This window comes from Protopterus annectens, chromosome 7.part1 (genome assembly GCF_019279795.1).
Source record: "Protopterus annectens isolate FY-2018-M chromosome 7.part1, PAN1.0, whole genome shotgun sequence".
NCBI classification, from domain to species: domain Eukaryota; kingdom Metazoa; phylum Chordata; order Ceratodontiformes; family Protopteridae; genus Protopterus; species Protopterus annectens.
Genome location: NC_056740.1, coordinates 147,502,849 through 147,516,091, shown reverse-complemented (window position 1 = coordinate 147,516,091; position 13,243 = coordinate 147,502,849). Strand labels below are relative to the sequence as shown.

Here is a 13,243-nt window from a genome sequence, read left to right as displayed (position 1 = left end):
TCATCTGTCTAGGAAAAAGCTGAGAACTTCTGTACCCCAGTCCTTTCACACACTTATCATATCTCTCAAATGTCCTCAATTTTGACTCAAATTTTAGATCCGCCTCACTTAATCCCTACTAAAACTGGTCATATTACGAAAAGAGTTAGTGAATTACACCATACCTCTCAACCTTTCAGATTTCCGCAAAACATCCAGGTCATTGCGCTTATTTTTGGTCTGCTCCTCATAAAATGTGTGGTCTACTGGCAAATCATTGAGGATTGATGTCAATAAATAATGACATTACATTTGAGTTTCTGGCTTCATATCCTTCAGAAAATGCATGCTGGAGGGCGTGGTCAAGGATGAACACAGGATAGCAGCAGATTTCTTCAGCTCCACCAATTTCATTACACTGACAGGAATTAATTACTTAAAAAATTAATTTTTGAAGTAATTTTCTTTCTAAATATGTTTGTTTTATATAGTTCTTGAACTATATCTAAAAAAGAAAGGAAATTTTAACAATATTCCTGTCAGAAATCACTTTGGAAATTTTCCTGTCAGTTTATCAGTCTGAAATGAGTTCCAGTAAGACAAATTCTCAAGACTCCAGCATCAAGAAAGAACTTCAGTCTCTGATAACTATAATCCAGCAACTTACTGCTAAGATGGATAAAATGGATACTAAAATAGATACCTTCATAGAAAAAACTACAAAACAAATAGACTTGTTACATATAGACCTGCAACAACAGAAGATCCAGATGCCAGGCATAGAAGAAGCTGTGAATGACATGGAAAATAGAATCCAAGAAGAGGAAAACAACATTGAGTTTCTGCTGAAACAAAATACACATTTACAAACAAAGCTTGATGACCTGGAAAATAGATCTAGGCAATAACATTAGGATTTTTGGACTGCCAGAAAATATTGAAGGTAACAATATTACTTCTTTTTAACAACATGGCTCCTAAAACTTTAGACTTACCAGAAGCATTCTCTTTTGGTATCGAAAGAGCACATAGATCTATAGCTAATACTAACTCTAACAAAAACTATCCTAGATCAGTTATAGTTAGATTTCTATCATCTTTTGATAAAGAGATGGTTCTTAAATCTGCTTGGGCTAAAGCTCCTGTTAAGATTAATGAGACAACTGTGCGTTTTGACAATGACTATTCTTCCATGGTAATAGCTAAAAGAAAAGTTTTTCTGCCACTAATAAGGGAGCTTAAAAAAGTACAGTTTAAAACATACCTTCTGTTTCCTGCCAAGCTTAAAATCTTCCTTCCTGATGGTCCTAAAATTTTCGATGACTTAGACTCTGCTTTACTGTTTATCAAAAAAAATAAGATTTTGGATAAAATAGAAGAAATGGAATGGGCTAGTCCTTCATTAAAGAGACTGGCAACTGAAACTTCGTGGAAGACTTCAGAGAAGAAGAAGAGACTAAAAAACAAATGATTTGTTCTATGTTTTTTTTTCTCTCATCATTTTATTTCATTATTAATCTTTTTAAATATAGTTCCTGCATTTCCAGAAAGCCACAAATATTCTGAAAAAGATTTAGACAAAGTTATTCTCTGTGTGCAAAGAAATGTTTTGTTTAATAACCAGTCAAAATATCTGAAGAATTAATAACAAGCTATGATTCAATTTGTTTCTCTTTCTGAAAAAGAGAAGTAAGGTCAGTAATTTGATACATTTTTTTTCTTTCTCTCTTTTTTTTCTTCTCCTTTTCTTCTTTTCTTTGTTTAAACAATGACATTCTATTTAGATTATGTAGTGGGTAAAGGGTGGGGGAGGGCAGGGAGAGAAGAGTAATGAAAATATGATTAATAGAATAATAACATATTTATTCCTTGTAAAAAGTTTATATGTTCTTCAAATGCTATTCCTAACTATACTTTCTTGATTATACTGCTTATGCTTGTTTGTAAATAATCTGTCATGCTTTAACTAATAATAATTAGAACTAAATAATAGTAAATAATATGTTTTATTTTTAACTCTATTAATATAAACAGTAAGTAATATTACATTGTATATACTTCTTATAGCTTTCTCTTACATTTTTTATTACTGCCTTACACTCTTTTATTTTCTACTCTCTTTTTCTTTTCTTTATTAACATACAGAAATGCTTTTGATCATATAGACACAGTAAATAATAAGATTTGCATAAAAATTGAGTTGGGACAAAAAATATTGAGTTTTATTACTTATTAATAACTTTGGGCTTAATTTCACTTACATAGAGGCTGTAATAACCTGTAAAATACATTGTGAATGTTTTGTCATGTTTAGATGCATTTACACTGCTAAATGAATGTTTGTCACTAGTTTTTAATAAGTTTCCCGCCAAAATGTTAAGGGAGACAATCTGGGATGTGGGCTGTCTCATGCACAGTGTCCATGAGCTACTTCAAAAGCTTCAACTCTCAGAATTCTCACAGAGAAGCTGAAAGCAGTCAGTCTAACCTTTGACCTAGATATCACACTGACACATCACAGATTCAGGAAGAACACTCTACCAGGAAGTAGAACTGATGCAAATGCGACTATGTGAAGGAAAATGAACTCTTTAACATCTAAATGTGAGTTATTTTATATAATTACTTAAATATCTATGTTATAATTCATAAAATATGTCAGTTATAATGAGTTTAAATGATGCAGTTTCTTGTAGTAAGTAAATGTCTTATTTTAGAAGGCATAGAAAATGAAACATTTATTCAAGTGTTTTTGAAAATCTACTTAACAGCAGCATAATAATCTGTGTTAAAAACTTATGTTCCAAACATATACATTACTATAACTCATTTAATTCATCTGATTGACAAGCATAAATAATTTTATAACTCTATTCTGGAAGAAATTGTCATGTGATATATTTTAAAGCAGTAGTATAGCATGGTTACTAAAATGTGTTTCCTGTGCATTATTTTGTATGAAGCAGACAGATTTATTGTAGGGACAGCAAGTAGGAGAGTGCTCAGCAAGGACACAACTCAGTGAGATCAGATATATATATATATATGTGTGTGTGTGTGTGTGTGTGTGTGTGTGTGTGTGTGTATGTGTGTGTGTGTGTGTGTGTGTGTGTGTGTGTGTGTGTGTGTGTATATATATATATATATATGTGTGTGTGTGTGTGTGTGTGTGTGTGTATATATATATATATATATATATATATATATGTGTGTGTGTGTGTGTGTGTGTATATATATATATATATATATATATGTATATATGAGTGTGTGTGAAGGCTTCTTTTTTTTTTTTTTTTACAATAATGCAAGTGTTTCTGAGAATCTGCATAACTATGCAGTATGATTTATAACAATTTCTATAAATACAATATTTTATTCTATTGATAATAATGAGTATAAGTAAAATGCTCATATAGAAGCAATTCAATGTTTTTTTGGAAGCTGTTGACTGCATTTACATGACAGAAAATAGATGCATCTTAATATATGTAATGCCTGAATCATATTAGCCAAAGTTTTTGATTTAAATGAATGTTAGAACTTATTTTTCTCTCTTCTTGATTTCTAACATCAAGATTATTTGAATGCTATTTGAATACAAGTGTTTTATATTACATAGATGTATATAGTAGTATGAACAGTTTAAAAAAAAAAAGTTTATTTTAGTTTATATGATGCTGTTTTACCAAATGTGTAGTCTTGTCTTGCTAGATTGAATTGAAAACTGTTAACCTCAGTTAAATATAACTAGTATTAAATTGATAAGGTGGTAGCTGAGGTACTGCTGCTTAGGGTAGGGGGTTAACTTGAGTGGTAAATACTACTCTAAGTTGGAGTTTATAACTCCAGGCTGGATGCAAGGTTTAATCCTTACATTATTTTCACTTGTTCATTGTTATATGTATATAGTTTTGACATCCACAATATATTTTGTACACTCATTGTCACTACAAACAAAATTGAATCCTATACAAAATCCCATAAGAGATTCAATAAATACAGCTATATTTAAAGGTACACCTAAAGGAGGAGATGTAACATTACTTATGTTGTTATTTGTTATTTTGATCATAAGATTCTTAAGTTTTAAAAATGCCAAATGACATCTTTAAAAGGAATTTCTTTAAACATTAATGGATTGAATAATCCGTGTAAAAGGGCAAGCCTAATAAGATACATTAATTTACATAAGGCCAACTTAGTCTTCCTGCAAGAAACCCATCTCTTGAAAAAAAGATATTGATAAACTAGCCACAAACAAATATACAGTATTGGTTAGTTCAGAGCACACTCAGAAAAAGAGGAGTGGCTATTTTATGGAATAAAAGTATGCCCATTCCTAAAACCATTAAGTCTTATCAGGATGACAAAGGAATGTTTTGTATGGTTACAATACAAATTAATGGGAAGACTTACACTTTAATTAATGTATATTGGATACCTGGAATTGGTATTAATACAGTGAAACATCATCTTGATAAGATCATATCATTCTCTATAGGAGATATTATTTTAGCTGGTGACTTTAATTGTATACTACATGAAAGTGATACTACCACTATAGGAAAAAGAAGAATTACATCTAATGCAAAACATTTAAATGATTTTGCTAATTCTTATCATTTGAATGATATTAATAATCAGATAGATTCAAAATCATTACCATACACCTTTTTTCTAACAGATACAAAACTTATTCAAAAATAGATAGGGTCTTTATTTCTAACCAGATGGTAACAGATTTAATTAATTCCAAAATCATTTCATGTCCTACATCTGATCATAATTCAATTGTTTTTGAATTCATGATAAAAAATACTCATAATGTTCAGATCAAAAGGATACCAGCATACTTAACTCAACTAAAAGACTATAAAGAATATATACTTTCAGAAGTAAAACATTTTTTAGACATAAATAATACTCCTGAAGTTTCCATCGTCTATGTTTGGGATGCCTTAAAATCATATCTATATGGACAAACTATCAGATGGTATAATAATAAAAGGAAATCTTGGGATAAGGAATTGTTAGATATTCAAAGTAAATTAGACTCTTATAAACATAATAATAAAGAAAATATTATGGACAAGAAAGTTATTGAAAAAATAAACAAACTAAATGAGAAATACAAAGAAATTTTAACTCATAAAGTTAAAATAACTTTAGAGAAATACAAGTTTTTGTCTTATTCAATAAGCCCCAAATACTTACATAGACTTAAAAATAAAACAAAAAGGTTGAATAAACAAAACCATATCAAAGAAATCTTTTCTCTAAGGAAAAAGAAGAATGTTTCTAGTATACCAGAAATACTAGATGAATTTAGAAATCATTTTCACAAAATTAACCATAATAACATTAACATGGAACCTAAAGATAAAATAAAGGAGTTTATAACCACAAACATGAATAAAAAGCTTAATAAACAACAGATTAAACTATTGGACAAAAGTATTTCATATACAGAGGTTATTACACAAATAAATAAGCTTAAATCAAACAAAGCACCGGGTAATGATGGTATTATACCAGAGATATATAAAATCCTTTCTAAAAGTACATATTCATTAATACATAAGGTTTTTATTTTGGCCCAAACTGAGTTAATAACCCCCCCATCTTGGCAATATACATTTATTTCGCCAATTTTAAAACCTAATAAAGATCCAACTAGATGTACTTCATATCGGCCCATCTCATAACTTAATGTTGATTATAAAATGTTTATGAGTATTTTTGCTGATAGATTGAAGACAATCATCCCCGGCATTATAGATATAGATCAGACAGGCTTCATTGTAAATAGAAATACTTTTGATAATATAAGAAGAACTTTAACATTAATTGTATTTGCAAATAGGAAAAAGAAAGATTTAACACTTATTAGTCTTGATATAAGTTCAGCATTTGATTCAGTAAGTTGGGACTATCTGTTTACCTTACTGAAGTGCACAAACTTCTCAGATGCATTTGTAAATCTAATTGAGCATTTATACAAAGGAACATTGGCTTATATTAAGGTAGGAACATATGTTTCACAAAAAATACCCACTTTTAAAGGTACAAAACAAGGATGTCCACTTTCTCCACTATTATTCACTTTAGTAATGGAGCCTTGGGCTAATTTGATCAGAAACAGTACTGACATAGAGGGTTTTGAAATAGATGAAAATACAACATCCAAAATTCAACTTTTGCAGATGATGTTCTAATTACATCAGCAGGATCTAATTCTTCTATGCAGTCTCTATTTGATAAAATGATGAATTTTAAAAGTATTTCTGGTTTAATATTCAATGAAGAAAAAACTAAAATACTACCTATATATACACGAAAAAATATTCTCATTAGTGATTTTACTAAATATGTACCCAATTCAGGTCAGATAACTTATTTAGGTATAATACTATCTAAAGATATTAAATCTATTATATATAATAATTATAATACCTGTTTTCTTAATATACAAAATCTTTTTAATACCTGGAATAATATGTTTTTACTATGGAGGAGAGACTTACAATTATTAAAATGATAATATTCCCCAAGATTTTATACTTAATACAATCAATAATACTTCCACCTACAAAAATAATTATCAAGAAACTGAATACACTAATGTTAAATTTCCTATGGGCACCTAATAGACCTAGGATTGCTTTAAAGAAACATACTAATAGCTGGTCTCAAGGGGGTATTTCTTTTCCAGACTTTAATTTATATACTATCTCTTCTATTGTAAAAGTTATTACTTTATTAATAGATCAGTCATATGTCGCAAAATGGAAAGATTATTGGGAGCTAATTAGTATGCACTTCATTAGTATGCACTACACCCTCACTCCCCACTGGCCCTTGTTTTCAATTAAGGATTTCCCAATATTATTCTAGCATGTCCAAAGGTCAGTTGTCACTCTCCTCTCCGGTCCAGCTTGTGAATCTGGGAATCTTGAGGCAATGTTATAACTGCCTCATGTACACAGACAACCCTCTCCTCCTCCCACATAACACAAATACTTGCGAGAGATGCAGCTATTTAGCCAAACTGGAGGCTGAGCTCTCTCAACTCAGGACTGGCAAGACCAGACAGGAGGAGAAGGCAACTACACACACCACAAAACCAGCCTCACATAATGTTACCACTCCACTGAATCAAACACATAAACACACAAAGACATACTCGGAGGCACTGAGTAAAAATTTACCTAAACAGCAGAGGCCTCCAAAGCAGACACCCAAAAAACTGCTACCTCAAGACACCCCACAAGCAACACATAAACCACAAAAGCAGTGTGCAAAGCAGTCACAGCCCTTAAGGCCAAATACAACACCAAACATACTTGTCATAGGTGACTCCATAGTCAGACACACTGACGTCCCACTCACCAGGCTGAACAAGGAGAGGGTCACAGTAAGCTGCCTATCGGACGCTAGAATCCGCCACATATCACAAGCACTCGGGTCACTCCACGGCAAGTACAAATATGACACAGTCATTGTCCATGCTGGTGTGAACGACCTGAGACGTACCTCCCTGGACTACATGAAAAGAGACATAGAGGAGCTCTCTGATTATGTAGCCCAGGCAGGTATGACCCTAACCCTGAGCAGTATCCTTCCTTCACCAAGAATGATGCCACAATATAGAGACAAGATGATCAGCTTTAACAATTGGCTTAATGTCTGGTGTCATTCAAAGGGGATCCAGTGTCTGTCTGCCTGGGATGACATGCTTGACAAGCCACGCTGCTCGCAAGGGACGGCTTGCACCTGTCACCCTGGGATTCGGATATTGGCTAAGGCTCTTGCCACCCCATAGTGCCTTTTTAGGCAAGGCTCAAATTCTAAACCTACCACCCTAGAAAACAAAAATGGGAAGAAACTGAGGGTAATGCTGCTCAATGCCAGAAGTCTAAATCTCAAAATGCATGCACTCGAGGCCCTTCTCAGTATGGAGAACATCGATGTCTGTGCTGTAACTGAAACCTGGTTCAAGGCTCCTGAGAGCACCCGGCACTATTAGGTTTTACCTCATATCATGCTCCGCCCCAAAACCCGGACCACACCACAAAAGGAGGGGTGTATCCATATTCATAAAGGATACCCACACCTCCAGGTTGGTGGCAACGCACAAGCTTCGAAACCATCCAGGTGCAACTAACCATAGGCAAAACTGCTCTACAAATTGTAGCATGCTACAGGCCACCCTCTCAAACTCAGGAACCCCACACAGCCTTCCTGAAGACACTGGAGGGTATAAATGTATCTCCAAACACCATCATATTGGGTGACTTCAACTACCGAATATAGACTGGGAACATTACTCAAGCCCTAACTTTCTAGCCCAACGGTTCCTGGAGTTCATAAATTCAAATGCCATGGAACAGCTAGTCACTGTTCCCACGAGAGGAGAAAATATACTAGATCTCATTGTCACAAACATGGGGACAAAATGCTCCACACCAGAAGTATATCCCTCATTGGTGAGATCTGATCATAAACTAATCTCACTGGAAATCCACATCCCGCCCCCACCCCAAACAAAAAAGACCATAGTGAAGAACTTCTCTAAAGCAAACTTCACACTACTCAAGACTGGTGTGGTATCCTTCAAGACCCTGAGCCAGTGGAAACCACAACCCAAGCTGCGGAAGCCCTTACAAATGCCTTCTATGAACACCTCCAGGACTGCATGGATCAGGCAATCCCAAATAAAACCAAGACTCTTTCCACAAAGGGCAAACGTCCAGTCTGGTGGACCCCAGCCATTAACAAACTTTACAATAAGAGGAGAAAGCTATTACATGATAGAACAAAATCCATAAAAGGAAGTCACTCCTGATCATTATTAGTAAAAAATACGAGCACTCATAAAATCAACTAAGGCCAATTTTGAGAGAAAAATTGCCATGGATTCAAAGGACAATCATAAGGCCTTTTTCAGCTATGTTAGGAACCTGGGTGGAAACTCCCAGATATGCTCAGAATTAGTCCAAAATGATACAAAAATCACTGAACCCACAGACATTGCCAACATACTGGCAGACAGGTTCAGTGCAAACTTCACCCTCTCCCCTAAAGGAGAGATAACTATCCCAGCCGAGTGTAGCCTCCCGGACATCTCAAATGCGCAGGTGAAAGCTGCTTTCTCTAAAGCTAAAAACACAGCATCAATGGGACCGGATGGTGTCCCCGGCTGTGTGCTACATGAGCTAAATGAGGAATTAAACCCGCACATAAGGCAGCTGTTTAATCTCAGCCTTACCACAGGATACGTGCCCAAGGAGTGGCGTGACGGCAACTGTGGTCCCACTCCACAAAGGCGGCCTCTATGGACCCTGGTAATTACCGCCCCATAAGCTTAACAAGTCTAGTCTGCAAAGCTATGGAGAGGATCATAATGGAGCTCATAAACAAAGATATAGGGACTTGCAGACATTGGACCCGACCCAGTTTGGCTTTGTCAAGGGAAGATCATGCCTTTTGAACTTGGTCGACTTCTTCAAACAGTCACCAAGGCCATTGATGAGGGAAAGGCAGTCCATACAGCCTACCTTGACCTTGCAAAGGCTTCGACACAATACCCCACTCGGGTATTGTAGAAAAACTTACCAGCTTAAATGTAAACCCATATGTCACAAGATGGGTTGCAAACTGGCTTAAGGACAGAACCCACAGGGTTAGAGTTGCTGGCGCTATGTCAGACTCCAAGCCGGTCACATGTGGTGTCCCACTGGGCTCGGTCCTTGGCCCCTATTGTTTGGCATCTACTTCTCAGAAGTACAGGCCAACATGGGAGGACTTTGGCTGACAAAGTTTGCAGGCGACTGCAAACTGGGCCATAGTGGAAAGTGCATCGGACACGGATATCCTTCAGAAGGGACTCACGGAAACAGATAGCTGGTGCCAGAGCCATGGCCTGAAGTTAAACGCCAAAAATGTATAGTCATACCCTTCGGGAAAAACAAGGTAACCCCAAGCTACCATATAGGTGGCAATCCACTAAGCACAGAAGAGGTTATCAGGGACCTGGGGACCCAGGTTGACAGTGGCCTTTCTTTGACACTCACGTTGCTAAAGTGGTTAGAAAGACCTTCTACATTGCCCACCTGATCATGAAGGGATTCACATCCAGATCTAGTGAGGTCATTGTTCCCCTGTACTCTTCACTTATCAGACCAATGATCGAGTACAATGCCCCATTCGGGATGTATCTCACCCGACATCTGCAGCAATTGGAGAGACCCCAAAAGTTCCTCACCAAAAGGATAAAGGGACTCAAAATCTGTCATATGCTGCCAGATTGAAGAAACTCCAGCTCTATTCAGTCGCATACCATCTGCTCAGAGGTGACATGTGCCTGACATACAAGGCCATGTCCAACCCAGAATTAATGGACATGCTCCACCTCAAAAATCCAAATCCACCAAAACCACTAGAGCAAGCGACTTAAACCTTAGCACGGATATAAATAGGACGTGCTGGAGGGATAGATTTATCACTCAGAGACTCCCTATGCTGTGGAATAAAATCCCGGTCCATGTGAGGCAGAGCACCTCGCTGACTCTGTTCAAGAGAAATCTAGACCTGTGGATGGGAGATCGTAGGTTTACCCCGGGAATCATCTCTGTGTCACTGCTGGACAGAGGCAAAACAAACTAATGGGCACAGTATTTTTTCATATAAGGGGTGGCGTAAGCCACAAAAATTTGGGCTAGGCTTATAAATGCCTTAGGGCAGATAGCCTAGTATAAACCTATGAAAATCTCCTTAACACATAAAAATATGATTGTAAATAACTCCATGTTATGGTTACTAAAGGAATTTTGTACTTCACCTATTACACCTAAACATATGGTTTGTTACCCATTAAATATTATTATTAGCTATCGTAACTTTATATTCATGCACCCTAAGTATAGGGAATGGAATTTTATTATATTCCCTATAATGTATACTCAGGGTATGCTTTTGTCATCTACTTCTGAAGGAACTCATTTAGCTATAGATAATGATCTAAAATACTGGTATCAGTTGATATCTGATAATAAAGTTAAAAATCTAGATTTCTTAAAACAAGAATTTGATCTAAGAGAAACTTGCTGGTTAGAGGTTCAGACCTTTAGACAACATCTCATTAATAAAATAGATATAATGTCTATAACAGTTAAAGAATCTATTCCAACACTGATTGATTACTTGATATTAAATTTACAACATAAAGTTTCTGATAAAGGTAAACTTTCATACATACATAAAATTATCGGACAAGAAACTTTTTACAGTGTAGATACATACTGGAATTATTTCACTTCTATTAATGGGGACCCACCAAATCAACAAGATAGACAATATATATTGGAATCTGCCTATAGAACTACGTCTTCCATTGTCTGGAGACTTTATACATGGAAATTTTTACATAGATCTTTTTATACACCTTTGATGATGAATAAAATAAATAATAAAGATAATCTATGTAAGAGATGTAATGTAGAAATTAATGCTGACTGGGCTCATATGTTTTATGACTGTATAAAATTGAAAGAATACTGGAAGTCAATTAATGAATTTTTGCAGGCTCTTTTTACAGATAATTTCATTATTTCTAAATCTCTTATATTATTCAACACACCTGTACCTCAAAGTGTTAAAAAGGTTAAGCTTCCCTTGTTATGGTCTATTCTAGCAGTGGCTAGGAAAATAATAACCAGAAATTGGATTTCAGATACACCTCCTTCGTTCAATGAATTTAAAAATGTTATGAATATAGTGTGCCATATGGAAATAAACATAATTAGATCAAGAACAACTAGAAAAACATCTTATTATATTGTATGGGATAATTTACAAAATTTGTTAAAAAAATTCTAATTTCAATAGCATGGTATTTTAGTTTAATTAATTGATCTGATTGTAGTGGATGTCTTTGTAAATACTTTAGTTGTTTTGTTGAATATTATAATAATACCTATTTTTAATTACTTGTATAAAATTGTTATATTTCTCTTATATGTTAAAACAATAAACCTGTTTTGAAAAAAAAAAAAAAAGAAAATGCATGCTAACACAATTCCTGTTAATCTAGTAATTTTCAGTTTCTAAGAGCCATATTTAATATCTGTCCTATTTGAGGGCCTTTGACCCCCAATTACTTTCGGCTTTATCCAGATTTCTTGCACTATGAGGTTGAGAGATATGACACTTAATAATGACAATAATTATGAGTTCTAGACTTTTTTACTTCAGAAAATGTATATTAATTCATATTCTCTTATTCTGTCAGTCTCAGGTTAACAGCACTAAGTGTCCCTGATTCTGATAATACCCCTGATTGGTTGGGAGCTATGGCCTGCATTTCCCAACTTTCTATCATCTACAAAATGTATAGATAGATATACACGTATTGTTATTAGATCATAAACTGTTATTATTAGAATCTATTTTGAATCGTACTTTTTTAGAGCTATTCCCCTCGGGTCTCCACTGAAAATGTACTCCTAGCTCAGCTGGTCTAACCCGGTCAACAAATGAAAAATAAATAAATAAAATAAAAAAATTAATGAATCATTAAATCATTTAAGTTGGTCAGTAAGACGAGTTTTCACCACTAAAATCAACATTTTGCGAAGAATTAAGTGTTGCACTTTCTAACTACCTGTTTATTTTTTCTTTTTCTTCTTCTTTCAGGGCCGTTATTTATAGGACAATATGATTTGCTTTTAACGACGGTGTCGTTTTTGTAAGGAAAACATAAAACGAGCCACACAATGTGCAGATAAAAAGTAAGCCAAATTACATAGCGGTCTAGTCTCACAGCATTGTGAGCACCTACGTGTGTGTGTGTGTGTGTGTGTGTGTGTGTGTGTGTGTGTGTGTGTGTGTGTTGTGCAAACACCCTCCCGCATACCAAAACAGCAAGACGCGTGTAGTAATATATGTATATACCAGGTTTATGTATCCATCAACTCCCAGTTGAAAAACAACAAAACAGCCTGTAGAAAACACACACTTCAGAACTATAAACTTAGATGTCTTACATTACGCTTTCTTCTTCTTTACTGTTAAGTTGCTGACTGCTGTCATTGAATGCACTTCGAAATGCTGCCACCTGCCACCAGCCGCTCAGTAACTTAATGATGATTAAAGAGGACAAATCTTTATAAGGACTGCCTGTCACTGCTCGAGCTGGCCCCCGATTCACGTGAAGTCCAGTTTTAGTTCAGGAACGGGTGTACTGTTTATTGGGATTTTCGCGCGC

The 13,243-nt window shown here is 35.0% G+C and overlaps 1 protein-coding gene across 1 annotated transcript in view; it reads right to left on the bottom strand.

Annotated features, from left to right (window-relative positions):
• Nucleotides 1-13,226, bottom strand: part of LOC122807560 (sodium- and chloride-dependent taurine transporter-like) — a 1,880,476-nt gene extending 1,867,250 nt beyond the window's left edge. Inside the window, exon 1 of the mRNA XM_044078473.1 lies at nucleotides 13,023-13,226. The gene's annotated coding sequence lies outside the window, so the exon portion shown is untranslated. The remainder of the gene's footprint in view (nucleotides 1-13,022) is intronic.
• Between the last annotated feature and the right edge of the window lie 17 nt (nucleotides 13,227-13,243).